Source organism: Amblyraja radiata, chromosome 23 (assembly GCF_010909765.2).
Source record: "Amblyraja radiata isolate CabotCenter1 chromosome 23, sAmbRad1.1.pri, whole genome shotgun sequence".
In the NCBI taxonomy this organism is placed as follows: Eukaryota; Metazoa; Chordata; class Chondrichthyes; order Rajiformes; family Rajidae; genus Amblyraja; species Amblyraja radiata.
This window is the reverse complement of record NC_045978.1, coordinates 27,988,060-28,012,806: the sequence shown is the minus strand read 5'-3', so window position 1 is coordinate 28,012,806 and position 24,747 is coordinate 27,988,060. Positions and strand designations below refer to the sequence as shown.

The 24,747-nt window shown below is 41.4% G+C and overlaps 1 protein-coding gene across 8 annotated transcripts in view; it reads left to right on the top strand.

Moving 5' to 3' along the window:
• The window catches only part of ncoa3 (nuclear receptor coactivator 3), a 209,252-nt gene that overhangs the window by 95,934 nt on the left and 88,571 nt on the right, over positions 1–24,747 (top strand). The window contains exon 1 of one of the 8 annotated variants that reach the window (XM_033041881.1): positions 18,778–18,799. The exons of 6 other annotated variants lie outside the window; for them this stretch is intronic. The gene's annotated coding sequence lies outside the window, so the exon portion shown is untranslated. Of the gene's footprint in view, positions 1–18,777; positions 18,800–21,780; positions 21,939–24,747 lie in introns of those variants that run through there. One more of the 8 variants, XM_033041880.1, reaches the window with a different exon arrangement.

Sequence of the window (24,747 nt, the reverse complement as noted above, 5' to 3'; positions counted from 1 at the left end):
TCCTAGCATCCTCCTCACAGCTAATACTGCCCCCCAGTTTAGTGTCATCCGCAAACTTGGAGATATTGCCTTCAATTCCCTCATCCAGATCATTAATATATATTGTAAATAGCTGGGGTCCCAGCACTGAGCCTTGCGGTACCCCACTAGTCACTGCCTGCCATTGTGAAAAGGACCCGTTTACTCCTACTCTTTGCTTCCTGTTTGCCAGCCAGTTCTCTATCCACATCAATACTGAACCCCCAATGCCGTGTGCTTTAAGTTTGTATACTAATCTCTTATGTGGGACCTTGTCGAAAGCCTTCTGGAAGTCCAGATACACCAAATCCACTGGTTCTCCCCTATCCACGCTACTAGTTACATCCTCGAAAAATTCTATAAGATTCGTCAGACATGATTTACCTTTTGTAAATCCATGCTGACTTTGTCCAATGATTTCACCACTTTCCAAATGTGCTGCTATCCCATCTTTAATAACTGATTCTAGTAGTTTCCTCACTACCGATGTTAGACTAACTGGTCTGTAATTCCCCGTTTTCTCTCTCCCTCCCTTCTTAAAAAGTGGGGTTACGTTTGCTACTCGCCAATCCTCAGGAACTACTCCAGAATCTAAAGAGTTTTGAAAGATTATTACTAATGCATCCACTATTTCTGGAGCTACTTCCTTAAGTACTCTGGGATGCAGCCTATCTGGCCATGGGGATTTATCGGCCTTTAATCCATTCAATTTACCCAACACCACTTCCCGGCTAACCTGGATTTCACTCAATTCCTCCAACTCCTTTGACCCGCGGTCCCCTGCTATTTCCGGCAGATTATTTATGTCTTCCTTAGTGAAGACGGAACCAAAGTAGTTATTCAATTGGTCCGCCATATCCTTGTTCCCCATGATCAACTCACCTGTTTCTGACTGCAAGGGACCTACATTTGTTTTAACTAATCTCTTTCTTTTCACATATCTATAAAAACTTTTGCAGTCAGTTTTTATGTTCCCTGCCAGTTTTCTTTCATAATCTATTTTTCCTTTCCTAATTAAGCCCTTTGTCCTCCTCTGCTGGTCTCTGAATTTCTCCCAGTCCTCCGCGGAGTATGCTGCTTTTTCTGGCTAATTTGTACGCATCATCCTTCGCTTTGATACTATCCCTGATTTTTCTTGTTATCCACGGATGCACTACCTTCCCTGATTTATTCTTTTGCCAAACTGGGATGAACAATTGTTGTAGTTCATCCATGCAGTCTTTAAATGTCTTCCATTGCATATCCACCGTCAACCCTTTTAGAATTAATTGCCAGTCAATCTTGGCCAATTCACGTCTCATACCCTCAAAGTTACCTTTCTTTAAGTTCAGAACCATTGTTTCTGAATTAACAATGTCACTCTCCATCCTAATGAAGAACTCAACCATATTATGGTCACTCTTGCCCAAGGGGGCACGTACAACAAGACTGCTAACTAACCCTTCCTCATTACTCAAAACCCAGTCTAAAATAGCCTGCTCTCTCGTTGGTTCCTCTACATGTTGATTTAGATAACTATCCTGCATACATTCTAAGAAATCCACTTCCTCAGCACCCCTGACAATTTGATTCACCCAATCTATATGTAGATTGAAGTCACCCATTATAACGGTTTTGCCTTTGTCGCACGCATTTCTAATTTCCTGTTTGATACCATCTCCAACTTCACTACTACTGTTAGGTGGCCTGTACACAACACCCACCAGCGTTTTCTTCCCCTTAGTGTTTCGCAGCTCTACCCATACCGATTCCACATCCTCCAAACTAATGTCCTTCCTTTCCATTGCGTTAATCTCCTCTCTAATCAGCAACGCTACCCCACCTCCCTTTCCTTTCTCTCTATCCCTCCTGAATATTGAATATCCCTGGATGTTCAGCTCCCAGCCTTGGTCACCCTGGAGCCATGTCTCCGTGATCCCAACTATATCATAGTCATTAATAGCTATCTGCACATTCAACTCATCCACCTTATTACGAATGCTCCTTGCATTGAGACACAAAGCCTTCAGGCTTGTTTTTACAACACTCTTACCCCTTATACAATTATGTTGAAAAGTGGCCCTTTTTGATTTTTGCCCTGGTTTTGTCTGCCTGCCACTTTTACTTTTCACCTTGCTACCTATTGCTTCTACCCTCATTTTACACCCCTCTGTCTCTACGCTCACACATTTAAGAAACCCTTTCCCTTTAACTCCATCCTCCACTATCCCATTCGACACCTCACCCCCCTTATTCAGTTTAAAGCCACCCGTGTAGCAGTGGCAAACCTGCCTGCCAGAATGCTGGTCCCACACCTGTTAAGATGCAATCCGTCCCTTTTGTACAGTTCCCCCTTACCCCAAAACAGATCCCAGTGATCTAAGAATCTAAATCCCTGCCCCGTGCACCAGTTCCTCAGCCACACGTTCAGGTCCCGTATCTCCCTGTTCCTGCTCTCGCCAGCACGAGGAACTGGAAGCAAACCGGAGATAACAACCCTGGAGGTCCTGCTTTTCAGCATTTTTCCAAGCTCTCTAAAGTCACGCTGCAGAATATTCATCCCCTTCTTTCCGACATCGTTTGTGCCGACATGCACTACCACTTCCGGATGTTCACCTTCGCCCTTGAGGATTTTCTGCACTCTGTCCGTGACATTCTGGATCCTGGCACCAGGAAGGCAGCACACCATCCTCGCATTCCGTCTGTTGCCGCAGAAACCCCTGTCCGTACCTCTCACAATGGAGTCTCCCACTACAATGGCGTTGCCTGCCTTAGGCATTTTTGGTTTTGGCTCAACAGCCCTATTCGCATCACAAGCCAGTCCGCCGCCCAGTGTAAACACCTCTTCTGTCCCGACAGCTTCTAAGTGGGTAAACCTGTTCACAAGAGGTACAACACCCGGGGACGTTGGCATTCCATGCTTCCCTCCCGTTCTCACTGTCTCCCACCTTCTCTCTTCCAGTACCTTAGGTGTAACAATCGTACTGTAGGACTTGTCGAGGAACGACTCCGTTTCTCGGACGAACCGGAGGTCATCCACTTGCTTCTCCAGTTCCCCAACACGGCCCTTCAGGAGCTCTACCTGGATGCACTTCTCGCATTTGTAGCAGCCAGAGGCACCAGCGGTGTCCTTGACCTCCCACATACTGCAAGCATCGCACTGAATCAGCTTGCCTGACATCTCCTTCTTTCGTCTCTACCTCTCAAGCGTATTGCGTGGTCTCCTCTCCTCAGCCTCCTCGCCGAAGACTTGAGCCAAAGACTTGAGCCAAAGACTCACACTTTACTCACAGGGCACTTCATTCACTGCCGCTCGCAAAGAGCCGTCTTCCTTAAATTGACTGATAAATTGCCTGATTTACCAATTTACAAACCAAATTCCTCAGTTTTCAACTGTTTTCCCGGCACTGACTCACTTCTCTCCTCCCACTTGGGCTAGAGCCAATCAGTCGTATCTCTTGCTAATCTCCTGCTGCTGTTGCTCCCAAATTTACAGCAGTTCTGAGTGTTGAAGAGTTTTGAACATTGCCTCGACTTTCTGTGGCAATACTGCTCCATCAGTAAATGATGTGTCTTTACAGGTACCAAACAGTTGCTTGAAAGTTTGATTAGCATTGCCTCTATTCCCATTCCCCCTTGAAGAGCAGCAATCTGAAGCAGTCTTCTAATTTATTTATGCTTGTTCAGGATTACAATGTGGGTCTTGTTCATTGTGCCAAGCTTCAATAATTGCATCCATTGAAAATTACTACATTTCTACACACAGTCTGTGACAGAAGCGGACCAAAATTCTAACTCTGGTGCTGCTGCCTCTCAACACGATATGTTGATCTCAGATGCTGTCTGTGTGGAGTTTGCACATTCTTCCTGTGACTAGATTTCCTCCAGGTGCTCTGGTCTCTTCCCACATCCCAAAAGACATGTGGGTCTATAGCTTAATTGGCCTTTGTAAATTGCTCCAAGTGTGTGGGGAGTGGATGCGAAATGGGATAACATAGAACTAGTGTGTACGGGTGATCAGTGATTGGCTGGACTCGAGGGCCGAAGGCTCAGTTTCAATGTTGTACCTTTAGCCTTAAACTAAAAGTTTAAATTGAACTGTAAATACAGAAAGATATTTTCCTGTTTACGTAGTTGTGTAAATATTTGCAAGTCCGAGAAACAATATATGGATCCGAATAGTTCTGGTCACCAACGAGCCCTACATGTATTTCAGCTTGACCCATCCATTAGCACTTACACCTTTTGTAGGCTCTGATACTTGAGGCCTAAATTTAAAGGTCATCATAGTGTACTATGCTTCCAGAGGTACCTATTTTTTCATTTGCGATGCTTACCCAAGGCCTCTATTCTCACAATAGACTAAAAAAAAAACAGTAGCATCTTCCTTGGCAGAGCAGTAGAATTATCGCTTGTGTATTTCTTGAACTGATTTTTCTATGGATGGCATGTTGCTGCTTGTGGGTGCTCGCCGACACCCAATTGGTTGTCAAATGGCGGAGCAGACTCGATTTGCCGATGGTCGAATTCTGCTCCCAAGTCTTGTGATCTTATGGGAACAGCTTTTTCGACATTACAGCAATGACAGATTTTGGAAATTCACTAATTATTTGTGGTTTTGGGAAACCCTGAAAGATGCAAATTAAGTGCAAATCACAATTTATGTTTTGCTAAGAAGCAAAGAAATAAAGTTGCGTATTTGTAAATTAGAAGGAACTTACCCCATTTATGGCCTCCTTGTGCTGTATTAAGTTGCTCAAATATTTCATATAAATGACTAAAGTTGGCTTTAAGCAAGGCTTTTTCTGTCATGTGTTACACATCAGCAGGACCTGTATTCAATATGTATGGGTGGTAGGGAAGGGTAGTTTGAGTAATGGCATGTAATGAATATGGATTAGATTGATGGGTGATTCTTTCCATTTTGACATGTTAAATCACTGGATCTTTGTTAGATTCCTAAAGTATATCGTCGTTGGCACAAGTTATAATTGTATATATTGAGTACGGTTGGAAGTTTGCCTGGAACGATGCATTAATCTTTTGTAAAGCGCTTTGTGAATTGCAAACAGGCAATCGCTGCATTCTCTTTATCCAAGTTACCCACTTTGTGAACCAGGAAATGGGAGCACAGTGATGTGATCTTTCATTACTATTTACAAAATTTCCTTTCTCTGCATTGAATTTATTTTGAATTATTATTAGCCATGGAGTACTTACCCTGGGCTTCTCCCTTGTAAATATGCAGCCACTTGCCTCTAAATTGTTTAATTCTCTCCCGATAGCCATAAAGGACGATGCATTTTCCCTCCTTTCTCCTTCTTGGCAACCACTCCCCATAATGTTACACATGATGTCTACACGTATCAAACCTCACTTGAAACTCCTGAACTTTATTCATGAGTTGATTCAGCAACGTTTTATGAAATTGATATTTCAAAATTTGATTTTTGTTATTTTGTTCAACCAGCTTTGTATCTACGTCTGAAATGTCCATTGGTTCCTCTATGAATGCAGAACAGAGTAATTCATTTAGAGGTGTCTTTTATGTGACCTGTTGTGGGGAAATTTAGAAAGTTTGAAGACAATAACAATGGCGAAATGTTTATAAAATGTGTAATCACTTTGGTTGAGTGAGAGATCATGTATTTTAGGAAGTTGAATGGGGATAGTAAATGCAGTAAATGGTTGGGCACGAAGGAATGTTGATGAACAAAGTAACTTTAGAGTTTGCTACAGAAGTTGAGATGATATGTTGCAACTTTACAAAATACTGTTTGGATCACATTTGGGAGTATTTTGTGCAGTCCTGGTCAGATCTTTGGTCCTGGTTGCAACCCTCTAAGAAGATTGTGATTGTGCTGGAGAGAGTGGAAAGGAGATTTATCAAGATCTGGTCTGGATTGAATGACTTGTGGGGAGAGATTGGATAGATTGGACTTGTTTTTCCTGGTGTGTAGGGGATTGAGGGTGACCTGGGGGAGATATAAAATTGTAAGAGGCATTGATCGGTAAATAGTGAGGTCATTAAAAATAAAATAATATTGGTTTAAAGGGAATTTTATGGGGACTTTCTTTTTATCTGGAACTTGCTACCAGAGGCTATAATCTCAATGTTTAAGGGATATTGAGGAAGATGTATGAATAGACAAGGAAGAGAATGAAGCGTATTCCTTCGTTCATTCATTTATATGGACCTAATGTGGGAAAATGGGATTAGTGCATCTGGTCAAGGTGACTGGCATGGACATAGTGGCCCAAACGGCTTGTTGCATCACTGCGCAACTCCGGGTCTATAGCAAATATCTGTGAGGAAGATCATGCTGGCTCTGGTTAGGAAAGCAAATGTGTCTTTTTACAATACTGCAAATGTGACAAAGGAGGTCAAATTTCAAATGTCTTCAAAAAAGTTGACAAGCACTTTATTGGGTTCATGACTAACATGGTATTAACAAAAAATATAAGAAAACATAGCATGCATATTGATGACAGGTTTCCGAAAATGACATAAAAATTCACAAAAACATTTTATGTGATGGTTGTCGCGTAGTGTCCACCAGTGACCTGGTGGGCACAGTAAGTGCACGTATTTCTTATTCCTTTCTATGTTTATGAATACCACAAGGAACAATAAAATTGCAAACACCGTTTCCACTTCATTCACCTGATCTTGTAGTAGAATACTGCATCCATCCGAGTGGACATGGCAACGCACGTTACTCATCATACACACAGATGGACACAAAGGTTTGGTGTCCCAGAAAAGGAATGTTACATTATTAGCGAAAACCAAACATTTTCACCAATGTGATCTAAACGGTACATTACCTTATGGATTTGAGCTATATCGATGGCCGATGATTCGTCAGAACGTTTGATTTGGGCTGATTTTTTAGCAAGTAAAATGTCTCCGTAACGGTCGTTTGCGAAGCTTCCCAAAGTTGACATGAAGGAATGAAGTTAGCGACTTGGTCCGTACGAAAGGTAAACAAGAGACAGTGTGTTGCCAAATTGAAGATTGGCGCTGTTTCTTAGTTTTGGTGACCAATTTATGTCCAAAAAATAGGAAAAAAATAATTAAATCGCCCAAAAATCGCTACTTCCATAGGATACCTCGTTGGATGTTTGAAAAGCAGTAGAGGTTTGGAGCCTCCGTGATTTAACTTACGGAGGTACCGACCCCGATAACAGTCGTTGTGACAATGGACACCAAGCACAACGACCGTTACGGGATCTTTACTGTACTGTATTATCTTATGTTACTGTATTTTTCTCTTAGTATTGATGAAGATATTTTCCTAGATCATTATCAAAACGTATATGTATGAGGGGCCATATGAAGTTTATTTTGTTCCTCAAATTAATCTTGTTCCTCAAAATATTTATAACTAAATGTGGCAGAGTTTTTAAATGTCACATTTTTGGTGTCCAAAATTGGTGGTAAAACGATGAAGATTTGTCTGCCATGAAAAAAGTTTTTGACTTTCGGTCTTGAAGTTATGGGTAGATTTTTGTTAAGAACAGTGTATTGCGGTAAAAAACTGAATAATAATCTTGTTCCTCAAAATCTCTCCAGTTTTGTAAAAATACACAAATATATCTAAACCTTTAAATAGGGATCTCCTGTGCTGATCACACAGGGCCCCAGATTATATCTGGAATATTGTTTGCAGGTCTGGTCTCCTTTAAGTCAATATGTTCTTGGGATAGAAAGAATGCAGTGAAGGCCAACTAATTGAGGAGGGGAAAAAAAAACCTAAACCAGGAATTGATGAGGAGGGACTTGAGTAGAAGGGTACTGTCATCCTTTTGAGGGAAAGATGATCACACTGAAATGTACCAATTTCCTCCGGATCTTGACAAGCTGCATGCAGAGTTGATGCTTTCTCCTGGCCGATGTGTTCAGAACCAGGATTAGTGGCCTAACTCAATTAATTTGTTCATCTGGAAGGAAGTGATTTGACTTACTTTAGAGATACAGTGCAGAAACAGGCCCTTCGGCTCACTGAGTCAGTGTCGACCAGCAGCCACCCCGTACACTAGCACTATCCTACAGACTAGGTACAATTTACTATTTACAATTTTACTGGAGCCATTTAACCTACAAGCCTGTACATCTTTTGAGTGTGCGAGGAAACCGGAGCACCCAGAAAAATCCACACTGTCACAGGGAGAACGTACAAACTACGTACAGACAGCACCCAAAGTTAAGATCAAACCCGGATTGCAGGCACTGTAGGGCAACAACTATACTGCTACAATAGAGTTCTGGAAAATCAGTTGCTGAGTATTTTCAGCACAGATCAATACATTTTTAAGAAGGGAATTAAAGAATATGGTAGTTGTACAGGAACGTACCCCTGAAGTGAAAGATTACGATTGTATTGGATGGCGAAATAAGCACATGGGCTGACTGGTCTTTTCCTACGATTTCCACATAAATACTAATTTGACAGTCTGTCTGCACAGTTTTCTTAGATACTGTTGTAAGATGAATGATCAATCTATTTTAAAGTAATGTTGCTGGAGGGAGGAATGTGAGCATGCTCAAAGATAGTTGGGTTCTTTGTTTCATGGCCTCTGAAACGGAACCACGGTTGCAGTTCAGCAAGCTCTGGGCCCAGAAGAACATATTTTGTATGTATCCATTTTAAACCCATAAGATGACTAAATGCAACAAATGTTAACGTTTTATTTCTTCAAATTAGTGTAATATTCATATTTTATCCTTGGTATGAATGTTAAAATATCTAAGATATTGTGCATTTTACTTCTTGCCTTGCTTCAGGTGTGAATTCCTCAATGTAGTTTGCTTATTAGTCTTGACAACATCACAGTTACAGTTTATTTCGAGCACATGGTATGCCTAACAGCATTTGACGACCTGAAACATAATTCTGTTGCAATAGAGAACATTGAGATTTTTGTGGGTAGCTCTCTTAAAGCGGTGCTGAGGGTTGTTGCTTCTCCAGTATCCAGGCCAATTGAGTACAAGAGTTAGAACAGCATGTTACAGTTATACAACATGTTACTTAGGTTACACTTGGAATATTGTGTGCCGTTCTGGTCACCACACTCCTGGAAAGATGTGATTTAACTCGGAGATGCAAACAAATTCACAATGACGTTGCCTGTATTGGATGGCTTGAGTGACAAGAGGAGATTGAATTGTCTGTATCTGTTTTACTTTAAGCAAAGAAGGCACGATGGAGGTGTATGCATATGAGGTAGATATAGGGTAAATAGCTAGTAACTCAGCTATCCCTGCAGGCAGCATCCCTGGAGAGAAAGAATGGGTGACGTTTCAGGTCGAGACCTTTCTTCAGACTGAAAGTTTCGGGTCGAGACCTTTCTTCAGACTGATAATGTCTGTTTCCCAATATAGGGGGTCACTAAAACTAGAGGGCTAGTTTTAATAGGGAGAAGGTTTAAAGGGGATTTGAGGGGTACATTTCCCCCCCACAGTATTTGGAATGAGCTGCCAGAGAATGTGGTGGAGGAAGAAACAGTAACAACATTTAAAAGGCATCTGGGCATTATTTGAGTGAGCAAGGCATGGTGGGATATGGAACTAATGCAGAAAAGGAGGATTAGTATAGACTGGCAAGGTGGTCATCACAGATTCAGTGAGCTGTGGGGCCTGTTACCATTCTATGCAACTTGACTTGATGATAGCTTTCCTGTGTAGGAAAGAACTGCAGATGCTGGTTTAAATCGAAGAGACACAAAATGCTGGAGTAACTCAGCGGGACAGGTAGCATCTCTGGAGAAAAGGAATGGGTGACGTTTCGGGTCGAGACCCTCCAGACTGATGAAGAATGATGAGGAATAGCTTTCCTGATTATTTTTCTCACTTGGTGATTGGCTTCGAAAAGTACAATTTTGTGGAAAAGATGGATCAGAAAAACTTGAAATACTGGATCAGCTTCATAGAAAATGCTTTTGAGCATTGTAATGTCCTTGAACCTAGCTCAACCTGTGCTAGTGAGCTGCTGCAAAAAATTAACTTAAGATGCAAAATAGTGAATGGTATTCATTTCCTGTCTGAAATCAGAATGAGCTCTTTGTTTAAACCTTGTTCAAAGGGGTTAGTACAACCCTGTTTTAATCAACTGAGGTGCTGTGGAGGTGTTGACAGCTTCTTTGGCATCCATATCATCAGCAACCTAACCTGGTCCCGTCACAGATGATGCAGTGATCAACAAAACACATAATGTAGAAAAACAAAGATTTCAGCGGAACAGGCAGCATCTCCGAAGAAAAAGAATGGGTGACATTTCGGGTTGGAACCCTTCATCTGACTGAAAGTTGAATAGCTGGAGGCAAGAAAAGACCAGGACTGGCACCAAAGGACCTCTGACAAGGAGGTGCCCTGGTAAGCCTAGTGTTGCGAAGGTGTGATCTCAAGAGGGATACGACGAGGTGAACTGTTGAACTGGTTAAATTACTAGGGTAGAGGAAGGGGAATTTTAGTAGGTTACTTAAAATTAGAGAATTCAGCATTTATACTGCTGGGTTGTGCCCTGCCCATATCTCCAATTTGTGTGTGATCTCACCTTGGCCATAGAGGAGGCCCAGGGCAAGGGCCAGAATGGGATTGGGAAGGGCAGTTGAAATGGTTGTCAACCGGGAGATCCCATAGGCCTCAGCGAACTGAGCTGAAGTGCTCAGTGAAATGGTGGGTGAGTCTATGTTTGGTCTCGCCGATGTACAGGAGGCCACATTAGGGACACCAGATACAGTGGACGAGGTTAGAAGAGGTGCCTATGAAACTATCTCGCCTGAAAGGATTGTCAGGGTCCCTAGATGTAGTTGAGGGAGGAAGTATAAAGACAGGTGTTGCATCTCCTGCGTTGCAGGGGAAAGTACCTGAGGAGGCGGTGGTTTAGGTGGGAAGGGACGATTGAACCAAGGAGTTGAGGGGTCAGTCGCTGCGGAAGGCGGAAATGGGAAGATGTGATTAGAAGATGCAGCATGTCCATGAGGATTCTCTTAAATGCTCAAAGTATTCAGACAGAATGCAGCTCATCCTGCTACTGTAACTCTGCCTTCGACCACCTAATCCTGCAGAGAGTGGTGAACACAGCCCAGCTGATGTTTGAATAGATTGTGCCTCGTGATTTTGATTTTGTGCTCAACATTACTTTCGGAGAATGTGACCTTGAAGATTTTTTTTATGTCGCACTTCACTTTCCTAATTTAAACCGTGATGTACCAACACATTTTATCCTGTTAATTTTTCTCCTTTTGTTTGTTTTTCCATTTGAAGTATTTTTGCCACCTTCCTCGCAAGTGCACTAAATTGTATTTGACAATTATTTGTGTAATTTACACCCTCCCTTTTTCCGTCATTAAACATTTTGGCGTAATGTATTCAATATCAATGGCCAGATTGATAGTGCAGTGGATATCGAGAAAAGCAGTTTTCCAAGCACCAACTCTTGGAGGACAATGCTGCTTATGTTTTTGTCTCTAACTCATCTATTGACTATGATTCTTGTTATACATCGTTGAATACTTCAGAAATGTTCAGTATACTAAACCTATACCACTGTGCGAGCATCTTCTCCCTAGAGGGACAACAGCAGCCCATGGAGTTTGCTTGGCGTCTTCTCAAGGACAATAGGCACAGATAAGGTAGACAGTCAGCACCTTTACCCCTGCGTTGGAATGTCAAATACAAGAGGACATTGCTTTAATGGGAGAGGGACAGAGTTTAAAGGAGATGTGCAGGGAAAGTTTTTTTTAAACCCAGAGGGTGATGGGTGCTGGGAACGAGCTGCCAGGAACGGTGGTGGAGGCAGAGAGGATAGTGTCATTTAAGAGGCTTTTGGATAGGAACATGATTATGCAGGGAATTGAAGGATATAGATTATGTGCAGGCAGAGGAGTTTTTTTGTAACTTGGCATGATGTTCGGCGCATACATTCTGGGCCGCGGGACCTGTTCCTGTACTGTACTTTTCTATGGTTGATCCGATCTCATATCAGATCAGTACACATGACAATAAACTAAACTCGTGTCTTTGCCTCATTAAAATTACAAATTATGTCACCCCTTAATTAAGCCACTACCTTTCTAATGATTAACTTTATCTTGCATAGAACTCTGTAGATATTTCCAAAATCAACATTTAGCTGACTAGTTCATAAGAACCTGCTTATCAGTTCAGAGGAAAAACATTAGACCAGATCAGTCCTCTGGCACAAGTTCAGTATCTATGAAAGTTTAAAAAATTGAGTGGATGAACCTCTATTCCTTACTTGCCTCCGTTCTTGTTGATTGTGTTTCCAGTTTGCCTTAAGCAGCTGTTTAAATATTTCACATTGTCTATCTAGGCAATGTTTTACATCACCATTTTTCTTTTTAGTGGGTGTGATTGTTTTTTTATCCAAATCGAAGAAGGATTTTCCTGGGAAGTACCTGTTCCACCTATAGTTTATCCATTTTAGTGTATACTTTTGAAATATATAATCACTGCTTTCCTGTTATACTGTCCTTTCAATGATCTACTTCCTCTGGACATCTCCAAAACTATATCTCTTGATCCCTTTTTCCTTTCGAATTTAAAACTTATGGATCCACAAAGCACTGCAGGGTATATTGTTGGATCCTTTCTCCTTTGCCTCTTGTCACGAAATAAGAGTAAAGGAGCCAAATGGTTGCATTTTTTTCTCCATTAAGTAGTTGGGCAATTTCTGAACAATGTATCAATTCAGATGATGTTCCATTCCCATTTCTTACATTTTATATGCACGGTTAATTTCTGCTCTTCCTACCATCATCTATATGTTGAAATTGCAGCCTTGTGACTTGATTCACTTTCCACGATGAAAGGATTTGTTTGTAAAAATTAAATATGTTGGTAATGCTTCAGATTTTTATTTAAGATTTATATCTGCAATAGTTTGATTTTAGAGTAATATTAAAGTTTGTCCCACCTAAACCTCTGTGCCATGAAGTGTCCATAAGTCATCACCATAACAAGTTCTGCTGATGTTGAAGCTGCTACTGAGTAGCAAGAGAGACACAAAATGCTGGTGTAACTCAGCGGGACAGGCAGCATCTCCGGATTGAAGAAATGGGTGACGTTTCGGGTCGAGACCCTTCTTCAGACTGAAGAAGGGTCTCGACCCGAAAAGTCACCCATTCCTTCTCTCCACAGAGATGCTGCCTGTCCCGCTGAGTTATTCCAGCATTTTGTGTCTATTTTTGATTTAAACTAGCATCTGCTGTTCCTTCCTACACACTGAGTAAAGTAAAGTAAAGTAAATTTATTTATATAGCACGTTTAAATCAACTCGCGTTGAGACCAAAGTGCTTTACATAGAAAACAAATAATTAAGCTTCCGTACATCCATAGAAAAATTAAAATTAAGAAAAATGACACAACATATTGTATAATTCAACACAAACGTCCCCCCACAACAGAATAAAACATTTCCACTGTGGGGAAAGGCATCAGAAAGTTCAGTCCTCTCCCTCTGTGATCACCCGAGGTCGGGGCCTATTTGTGGCCTCCGCAGCCAGTCCGATGTTTTCAGGCCCTCTTGTCAGAAAGCTGGAATGCCGGCATCGGGTGAACACTCCTCGGCGGCTTGGAAATGTCTGGAGCGCCGCTTCCTCCCCGGAGACCGCGGCACCCGAAGTCTTCAGACCGCGCTGGTTGGAGCTTCGACTCTGGTGATCTCGAATCCCAGGCTCCGCGGTGTTTAAATCCAGCGCCGCCTGCGACTGGACGCTCCGCAGCCACAGCTCCTCGGATGTTGGTCGACGGTCACAGTACTTCGGAGCTTACCGCACGGTGACCCGGTAAGGCATCACCCACTCCGTGTTGGTGTCCCAGCGCTGCACCGCCGCCGAAGCTGTAGTCCCGGCCGATCCCGACAGGAAACGCTGCAACAGTCTGATGGTAGGGCGCGAGGAAGGGGCGAAGAAGCAGCTCGGAGGGAAACCGCCTCTCCGACCAGGTAGGGACCAGGAAAAGTTTCCCCCTTCCCCTCCCCCCACCCACCACATAAAAGAAGACCTCCAACAAACATTTTGTAGTAACAGGACTAAAAATAAAATTAAAAAGGGTGAAAGGACGGACTGCAGGCAGAGCAGCCATACACAACGGCGCCCCACTCCTGCAGTCCGCCATTTTGAACTAGCAAGTGTCTGTTATCAGTTCCTTTATGCATTTCAATTGTGAAAGAGTAATGTCACCCATGAAATGTAACATTAAAACGCTGGATTTATGTTAAGAAAATAATCCTTGGCTGGTAATCGCACAATGTTAAAGGCCTATTCTTTGGACCTCCTCACAACTTGCTTGATAATAAAAGATCATCAATAGGTAGGATGCAATTCCAGTTAAGTACCTGCTGTAATTCTTTAAGTGCAGTTAAATATTGGAATCTTGGAAGGGATTCTGCATAAAGGCACAATTTTCTAGATTGGATTATGCTCTAAAATACAATTTAGATTTTTGGATCTGCAATTGTTTGGTAAAATGCATTTCACCAGTTTTTTGGTTCCGTTAAACCCAATGGGTGGCATGCCTGGAGTTTCAGAAACTATGCTGTTAAAAAAACAAATTGCTACAGAGACGGCAGCTCTTGTTCCATTTTTTCCCCCCTTTAAACCAAGGGGGCATACTTTATTTGCTGATGTCCAAGGAAATAGGCTTGGGATTCAAGAGTGTGATGGGAGCATTGGTTTCAGTAGCTCACTGAAGAACTGTTCAACGGTTTGACTTTGGGTATTGCATTAAAAGTTTCTGTTTATTATGTACTTGTGTATGGCAATAATCTTCTGATCTATATGCAAAAATAAGAATTTCACTGGCACATGTGATAATAAAGGAACCATTGAACAATTGAGATTTATTAAAACAAGGAACTACAAATGCTTGTTTACAAAAAATACAGTGCTGGAGTAACTCGATGGGTCAGGCAGTATCTCTGGAGAACATGGATGTGTGCTGTTTCGGGTTGGGATCCTTCAGACTGATTCTACGGCTGAAGGAGGGTCCTAAACCGAAATGTCACCTGACCAAAGCTTTGTTCCTATTTTTGTCTATCACGTATGTGGTTTGTGATTGAAAGTTTTTTTTAATGGTGGAAATGATCGGGTCAGATAGCATATGTCGAGCAAGAAGCTGTGTTAATATTTCAGCTCAGTAACATTTCTTTCAAAATGGGGGAACTAAGAACTAAATCAGTCCTCGTATGGGGAGAAATCTGAGGGAAGAGAAAGATGAAAGGAGGATCTTTGGAAGGATAGATTGGTGACATTAAATGATTTAAAATAGGGTGACAGTGCAAGGTATAGATGGAATTATCAATATGTGCGGATCTTATCCTCTAGATGGGACAGATAAAGAAGCAAAAGGAAGTGTAATTGGGAGAAGCAGAATTATCTGACATTGCACAAAGTAGCCCTTTGGATGTTGGAAATCTGAACTAAAACCTCGTTGCCATTTAGAATTGCCTTCTCCACAGGGGCCTCTAATTTTCTTTATAGTACCCATGGCACCAGATTGCATCCTGAATAAATGGGTAAAATGCTACGGTATTGGGGTGTATTCATACAAAATTCTTGGCTCATCCTCGGAAGCTATGTTCACAGATTTATTAGCAGCTTTAACAACTTTTGGATTTAAGCAGCAAATTTCAGACTTCAATGAATGTTCTAGTTTAGATCTTAAAAGGCCAATTTAGTCAGGTCAACACAGAAAATAACTCGTTTACCATTATAGGATTGGCAATTGCTTGTTCTGAGGAAAAAGTGGCAATTAATTTTAATCAAAGAAAATGAACTACACAGTTTTTTTCCTCCTCCATTGACGCATGCTTCCTGGTTCAAAAGATCTTGAATGTTGAAAGTAAAAGTTTCCTTAACTTGGAAGCAAGCTTTCAAGTGATTTGTTTCAATATTGGCATTGAGAACATGCACAAATGTTTCTTTGCAAAATAAGAGGTAGACTTTATCGCAGTTGTTACAGTTGTTGTCTTTATTTCCATTGCTGGTGATTAGTTTTAATGTTACATTATGTATCTCTCTTTATAGTGGGCACGTGTACATGTATCGATGCTGTAATAGTATTTTATATATAACGTCATTATAAATTTTACATGTAAATTATGTTCATTTGTGAATAACCCACATTTCAATTACAATTGTAAATTATTAACATTAGAATAAATTACTACATAATGGCAAGATATGATTTATATAATGCAATTGCTATGAGAATGCTGAGAATAAGTCTTAAAGATGAGGTTGAAATGCTTGAACCATACAACAGAGTAAGATAACTGTATACCAGTAATGAAGGCAACTTCCCAGATGCACACAGGAAGTCGTGGTTCCAGTAAGTCAAAAGTCTGTTATTTCTGATATTTTGCTTCCTTTTGGGGCTTTTTTAATTTCAGGCAATTTTTTACAACAGATCAAAGTATCTGATAGCAATTCCTGCACATAAGTATTGTCCTCGTCCTCGAGGGCAGGGAGAACGACTTTAGATCGACCTCTTATTATGTTTGATGCAGAAAGGTAGAACTTGCCTACTTTAAAAATATATATATTTTTGTTTATACCACAGTTCCACTTGTGCTTATGAGGGTCTTATTGGTAGAGTTTTGGGACGATCATAAAACAAAGATATATTAAATATGTTCTTAAGTAAGTACGTTTATTGGCCAAGTATTCACATACAAGGAATTTGCCTTGGTGCTCCGCCCACAAGTGACATACAATGACAGTTACGAATGACTCAGAAAACACTAAACATTAATAATAATAATAATAAAACATTAATGATAAAACACCATTGATCAAGCAGGTGATCCAACAAAATACCACATCAAAGGGAGGCTACAGATTTTTGGCTGTTGAATAGAGCAACTACTCGTGGATAAAAACTGTTTTTATGCCTGGCTGTGGCAGCTTTGACAATCCGGAGTTGCCTTCCAGAGGGAAGTGATTCAAAGAGTTTGTGGCTAGGGTGAGAGGGGTCAGAGATGATCTTGCCCGCTCGCTTCCTGGCCCTTGCAGTGCACAGTGCACTGCAACCAGGGAAGGTTGCAGCCAATTATCTTCTCAGCTGATAGGACAATTCGCTGCAGCCTCCAGGCGTCGTGCTTGGTGGCTGAGCCAAACCAGACCATGATGGAGAAGGTGAGGACAGACTCTACGATGGCCGTATAGAATTGGACCATCATTGCCTGTGGCAGATTGTGCTTCATCAGTTGCCGTAGGAAGTACATCCTCTGTTGTGCCTTTTTGACTGTGGAGTCAATGGTTGCCCCCCACTTAAGGTCCTTGGAGATGATGATTCCCAGGAACTTAAAAGACTCCACAGATGTGACTGAGGTGTTGTTAATGATGAGGGGAGGGGGAGCTCTCCTAAAGTCTACAATCAATTCCACTGTCTTAAGAGCATTGAGCTCTAGGTTGTTGCGATGGCACCAGGACGCCAGCTGTGACACTTCCTGTCTGTAGGCAGATTCCTCCCCATCCTGGATCAGTCCAATCAGGGTTGTGTCGTCCGTAAACTTGAGAAGCTTGACAGAGGTGTCTGTGGAGGTGCAGTCGTTAGTGTAGAGGAGAGGAGAGAGTACGCAGCCTTGCGGTGCTCCTATGCTGAGCGTTGGCGGGTCTGAGATATGCTTTCCCAGCCTCATTTGCTGCTTCCTGTCTCAGGAAGATGGTGATCCACCGACAGAGGGGTTCAGGCACAGTCAACTCGGAAAGTTTGGAATGTAGTAGCTCTGGCACAATGGTGTTGAATGCAGAGCTAAAATCAACAAACAGGATCCTTGCATAGGTCCCCTGGCGGTCTAGGTGCTGTAGGTTGAAGTGCAGGCCCAGGTTGACTGCATCATCCACATATCTATTGGCCCGATATGCAAACTGCGATCGTGATATTTTTCAGCTTGGCCAGCACAAGCCTTTCAAGTGTCTTCATGACTACAGAGGTCAGTGCGACTGGCCTGTAGTCATTAAGACAAGTAATCCTTGCCTTTTTGGGTACAGGGACAATAGTGGAGACTTTGAGGCAGGCAGCGACAGGGCATGTTTGCAGGGACTGGTTAAAAATGTCTGTATAGACAGGTGCCAGTTGCTTGGCACAGAGCTTGAGAGTAGAGTTGGAAACATTGTCAGGTCCTGGAGATTTCCAGCTTTTCGGTCTTCTGAAAAGCCTCTCCACCTCTTCTCTTTTATTGATGATGAAGTGATGTTGTTCAGCAAGGAGGGTGTGGGTAATCGGGTGTAAATTGGTGATTGGAGGAGGGGGGGGGGGTGTAGAAAGGCCCAGTCCTTGCAGACTGAGGTCAGGCTGTGAGTGGGTGTGAAGTGTTGGTTGGGGTGGGAAATGGGGTGGTTCAGTCTTTTCATACTGGAGTCTTGCCTTAAGTAGGTGTGAAGTGGTGAATGGGAAGGAGATGGTGCTGGGTCCTTTCTTTGCAGACTGGGGTCTGGCTGTGTTGGTTGGGGAGGGGGGAGGAGGTACCAGGGTTACTTTTCTGATTTTCAAACTTAAAACATGTTTTGAATTTGTTCTTGAGTTTTATTAAACATTCACTTCCTCTGCTTTTCATTGCAGAAATTATCCACCTTGACTAACATTGAGCAATATCAATGTGAAAAGATAAGGTCAGAATTCCAGTGAATACGAGCCCAGTCAACCCATTCTTTCATCATATGACAGTCCCGCCATCCCAGGAATTAACCTGGTGAACCTATGCCGCACTCCCTCAATAGCAATAATGTCCTTCCTCAAATTAGGAGACCAAAATTGCACACACTACTCCAGGTGCGGTCTCACCAGGGCCCTGTACAACTGCAGCAGGACCTCCTTGCTCCTAAACTCAAATCCTCTCGCAGTGAAGGCCAACATGCCATTAGCTTCCTTCACTGCCTGCTGTACCTGCATGCTTACTTTCAGTGACTGATGTCCAAGCACACCTCCCCTTTTCCTAATCTGACACCTCTCAGATAATAATCTGCTTCCTGTTCTTGCCACCAAATTGGATAACCTCACATTTATCCACATTATACTGCATCTGCCCACTCGCCCAACCTATCCAAGTCACCCAGCAGCCTCATAGCATCCTCCTAGCAGCTCCCACTGCCACCCAGCTTTGTGTCATCTGCAAACTTGGAGATGTCTCATTTAATTCCCTTGTCGAAATAATTAATATATATTTTAATTAACTCGGGTCCCAGCACCGAGCCTTGCGGCACCACACTATTCACTACCTGCCATTCTGAAATGACCCGTTAATTCCTACTCTTTGGTTCCTGTCTGCCAACCAGTTATCTATCCATGTCAATACCCTACCCCCACTACCATGTTCTATAATTTTGCACACTAATCTCTTGTGTGAGACCTTGTCAAAAGCTTTTTGAAAGTCCAGATGCACCACACCCACTGGCTCTCCCTTATCCATTCTACTTGTTACGTCCTCAAAAATTCCAGAAGAGTTAAATTTAGCTCTTGGGGCTAAAGGAATTAAGGAATATGGGGGGGAAAGCCGGAATGGGGAACTCATTTTAGATGATCAGCCATGATCATATTGAATGGCTGTGCGGGATCGAAGGGCCGAATGGCCTATGTCTGCACCTATTTTTGTATGTTTTTATGTTTTCTAAGATTAGTCAAGCATGATTTCACCTTCATAAATCCATGCTGACTTTGACCGATCCTGTCTGCTTTTCAAATGCGTTGCAATAACATCCTTAATAATCGACTCAAGCATCTTCCCCACTACCGATGTAAGGCTAACTGACCATTAATTCCCCGTTTTCTCTCTCCCTCCTTTCGTTAAAAAGTGGAGTTACATTGGCTACCCTCCAGTCCACTGGAACTGATCCAGAGTCGAGAGAACATTGGAAAATGATCAACAAATCATCCACGATTTCTAGGGCCACCTCCTTGAGTACTCTGGGATGCAGACCATCAGGCCCTGGGGATTTATCTGCCTTCAGTCCCAACAGTTTACCTAACACCATTTCCTGACTAATGTGGATTCCCTTCAGTTCCTCCCTCCCACTAGATCTTCGGTCCCCTAGCATTTCTGGGAGAATGTGTCTTCCTTAGTGAAGACAGAATCAAAGTACTCGTTTAACTGTTCGGCCATCTCCTTGTTTCCCATTATAAACTCACCTGTCTCTGATTGTAAGGGACCAACATTTGTCTTAATTAACCTTTTCTTTTTTTGCATATCTGCAGAAGCTTTTACAATCAGTTTTAATATTCCCTGCATGCTCTTTCATGCTCTTTCTTCCCCCCCCCCCACCCCCCAATTAACCCCTTTGTCCACCTCTGTTCTAAATTTCCAGTCCGGTTTGCTGCTTCCTCTGGCCAATCTTCCTTGGATTTAACACTATCCTTGCTTTCCCTCGTTGGCCATGGCCGCCTTCCTCGTTTTATTTTTTCGCCAGACAGGGATGAACAATTTTTGGAGTTCATCCTTGTGATTTATGGAAATTGAAATTTCAGTGCAAAGACAAATTTGGCCTTTCTAATTGGGATAGTTAATTTGATTTCAGATGATCTCCCAAAAAGGTAGAAAATGGGGAAATCAGTAAAAATCTACTTCAGTGATCTCCAGCGATACTGGGCATTCTGTAAAACGTTGTTACTGACTCGATAAATAAAGTCAAATATTTACATGAATGCCCAGACCTTTGTCCTGTAGAAGGTACACAAAAAAGCTGGAGAAACTCAGCGGGTGCAGCAGCATCTATGGAGCGAAGGAAACAGGCAACGTTTCGGGCCGAAACCCTTCTTCAGACTTTGTCCTGTAGACTTGTTCTGTAGACTTGTCCTGTAGACTTGTTCAAAAACAAAAGCAGTTAACTCTGGTTCTGGCAGCATATTGTTTTTTTGCAAGTGTGCTTTATGCAACTCGTATTTAAAAAAAAATACAGATGTCTTGCCTGCTATGAGGTTATGTGGAAAGCAGCGTGGGGAAGGCATGAATGTAAATTTGATTCAGTGCCTTGTTTTTCTACAACCAACCCTGCAAAATCTATTTTTAAAATGCTGGACTGTAAATACCATTTGCATTTAGAGAGATTTTTGTTTACAGGCAAGTAACTATAAAGTGTGAATGATATAGCAAGTTAGTTTGTAAATCGGCAATATTATACTTAAAGACATTGCATCAGTTTAAATTAAATGCATATATTTTTAAGCCAAAATCTCCAAATGACTATGTTGCTCTTTCACAGATAGCAGTGGTTATGACCCAGTCTTCCAAAAATAGAAGATACAGTATAATTGGCTGAGAATATACCTGTTTTTAAAAAATAATATGTATGTCGGGGTTGTGATTTTTGAAAATACTGCATCTAAACAGGGATTATTATAAATAGCAAGATATGGCTCGTACTACTGTAGTTATTTTAGATTTAGTGTTCTGATTGCACCACCTTTCATTGTAAAAGAGCTAATTTAAAATATGCACGGTGTGACGTTTGTAGCTTTCAGTTACAGTAATTAAATAGATTAAAAAAAACTCCAATCAGGGGAGCAATCTTTGGAAACGCTCTGCATGCTGGAAACAACTTGGTACATTCTTTTGGAGGAGGACGCTTTTTTTTGAAGCATTCATTACGATCAGAGCAATAATTCTGCTAATACAGGAAGGAAAATGCATTGGCTGCTGACTGGGCAAAGATCACGTGAACTAAGTGAAACAAGCTGATGAGTTTTGTTGATTTGTTTCCTGTTTTCTGTTTCACCAAGAACGAGCTGAGGGCTCTGAATTCTGAAAGGAATTCATTTCATTTTTGTACTTGGGCTAATGTTTGGGAGGAGGTAAGTGGGTTAAAACAAAACAAATTAGATAATTAGTTTTGGCAACTGGTCAGCCATTCGGGTTTTAATCGAACTGCCAGGAAGATCATGGCAACGTGCCCTTTTACAGCAATCTCATTGGCTAAAGGTAAGCATCAGTTATTTTTGTACTATTAGTTCGGTGTTTGTGCTGACTTCCTCTGCATTGAAAGCTTCTTATTGGAAGCACTGTCATAGAGACCATGCTTTTTGTGTGTGTGTGGGTGCAGTTATTTCAGTTTTGTTTGCCAAAGATTACTTTTAGAATTTTTTCCTAAATATAATTTCCCCCCCACTTGAAGCATGTTTTCATGCCTGCATTTATGGTGAGACACAAACACACCAGTGTTAATTTCTTAAAGTGGTGCATGAGATTCTGGTAGGATATAAACCTATAATTTTCATCAAAGGAACTGTAATGCATGTTTGAAAAATGTTTCTCTCAGGATAGTAATGAATATGGATCCATCCATTAATCTTTATTGCACATGTATGCATCCTGCTACTTAATTTGTGGTAGCATTTAGCCTGAATTGCATGTAGCTGAATCCGTTGATCTTTTCCTTCTCTTGAATGATTAACTAAGAAATTTGATAAGATTAACAGATTTTGACAGGAAAGAGAACCCAAAATGCACAGACTGAAATGAATGAGTGAATAGATATAGTATAGAGTGCAATATGATTAAAGTTATTCTAAAATACCCTTTCTCACCCCTGCCCATGCACACCATTTTGCCATGAGTGCTTAATAAATGATAGGATAATATTTTCTAATATATATTTGCCTTTTCATTAGAATTCTGAGTAGCATTATTAGCATCTCATATAGGATCTGACAAATGTACATTATTAGAATTCTGAGGAGTATTATTTGTTCAAGTGTCAGTGTTGGGTAATGTGGACTCGCCTTTATGGATTGTCACTTTAAAGATCAGCTATTTATAAGTCGTGTGAAATCTATTTTTAAGGAAATATGGGTCAACATCAGCAGGAAAAAGGTAGTAATTTAAAAGTTGGGATCTCACTGAAAAGTTTAATCGCTGGAATTGAATGGAATTACTGTTCTATAAATTGCAACTTGTTTTGACCATCTATAAAGGTGGCAGTGGCTATCAGTTGTAATGGTATCGCAGCAACAGAAATATTTACCTTCTCTGAGCTCTTCCTGGTTTATGACCTTGCATGATTAGAGTCTTTCTGAATAAAGGTTGCAGTACTTCCTTCTTTTAAATCGCAAATTGACATTATATAACAACTCCCATAGGATCTGACAGATGTACAGCCTATCGGTGGCAGTCACTGTGCTATATTGATTTTTAATCTAAAAATTAATCTAGCAGTATAATTTTAGTCTTTCATACCGCTTTTCTCCATGGCAATTAATCTTTCTAATTGGACTCAACAACTCAGAGCTGTAAGCATATTCCAGTAGAGTAATACTAAAGATTAATATGACAAGAAAACGCTTTCGAGAATATTTAAAGTTCACCAAGTAACTTTTTAACACTGAATTGTTGTGATACTTGTTTCACTCCTCGAGTGCTTCAGGTTAAATCATTGTCCTTTCCGCTTAATTGCTAAATAGGAAATCACGTTGTGAATTTTCTCCATCTCATTTATTTGGACCGTTTTGTTGTATAAAGCAGATGATTCCTAATGCTGAAGTAGAATCTATTAACTGCACCTGTATGGTATGCATAGGGTGAGCAGAGTTAAGTGCTATGATATATTTCTATAGACTTTAATTGAGAGTAATTTGTTGCCTGCAAAATCCTTGAGTGAGTATCCTTCTGGAAGCCAATTTAGTGGTTCAGAATTGGTCAGAAACCTTCAACTTCTGACTCCGAGATAAGAGTGATGCTCTGAAGATAAACTGACAACGGACAGACCTCTCACATGACAGACTACCAACCTACTCTCTGGAATCCAGCTATGGTGTTTCGCCATGAAGAAGGGCGGATTAGACAGCAGTATGAGGAAGGCCAGGAAACAGTGCACTGGATAGTCCAAAGCTATATATGAGTGCGTTGACAGTAGATGGACATAGAAGTCACAGTGACCGCCATAATGTTTGGGACAGACTCCCATCATTTATTTATTTGCCTCTGTATTGCACAATTTAAGACGTAATAATAGAAAATAAATCATGTGGTTAAAGTGCACATTGTCAGATTTTAATAAAGGCCATTTTTATATATTTTGGGTTCACCGTGTAGAAATTACAGCAGTGTTTATACATGGGTGTCCCCCCCCCCCCCCCAATTCAGGGCACCATAATGTTTGGGACACAGCAATATCATGTAAATTCAAGTAGTCATGTTTAGTATTTTGTTTGCATGCAATGACTGCTTGAAGTTAGCGATTCATGGACATCACCAGTTGCTGGATGTCTTCTCTGGTGATGCTCTGCCAGGCCTGTATTGCAGCCATCTTTAGCTTATGCTTATTTTGGGGGCTAGTCCCCTTCAATTTTCTCTTCAGCATATAAAAGGCATGCTCAATTGGGTTCAGATCAGGTGATGGACTTGGCCACTCAAGCATTGACCATTTTTTAGCTTTGAAGAACTCCTTTGTTGCTTCAGCAGTATGTTTGGGATCATTGTCTTATTGTAGAATGAAGCGCTGGCCAATGCATTTTGAGGCATTTGGTTGAACTTGAGCAGATAGGATGTGTCTATACACTTCAGAATTCATTATGCTACGGCCATCAGCAGTTGTATCATCAAATGAAGGTAAGTGAGTCAGTACCTTCAGCAGCCATACATGCCCAGGCCATAACACCCCACACCACCGTGTTTCACAGCTTCTCTCCTCCATACTTTGTTCTTGCCATCACTCTGATATAAGTTCATCTTCATCTCATCTGTCCACAAGACCTTTTTCCAGAACTGTGGTTGCGCTTTTGTGCTTCTTGGC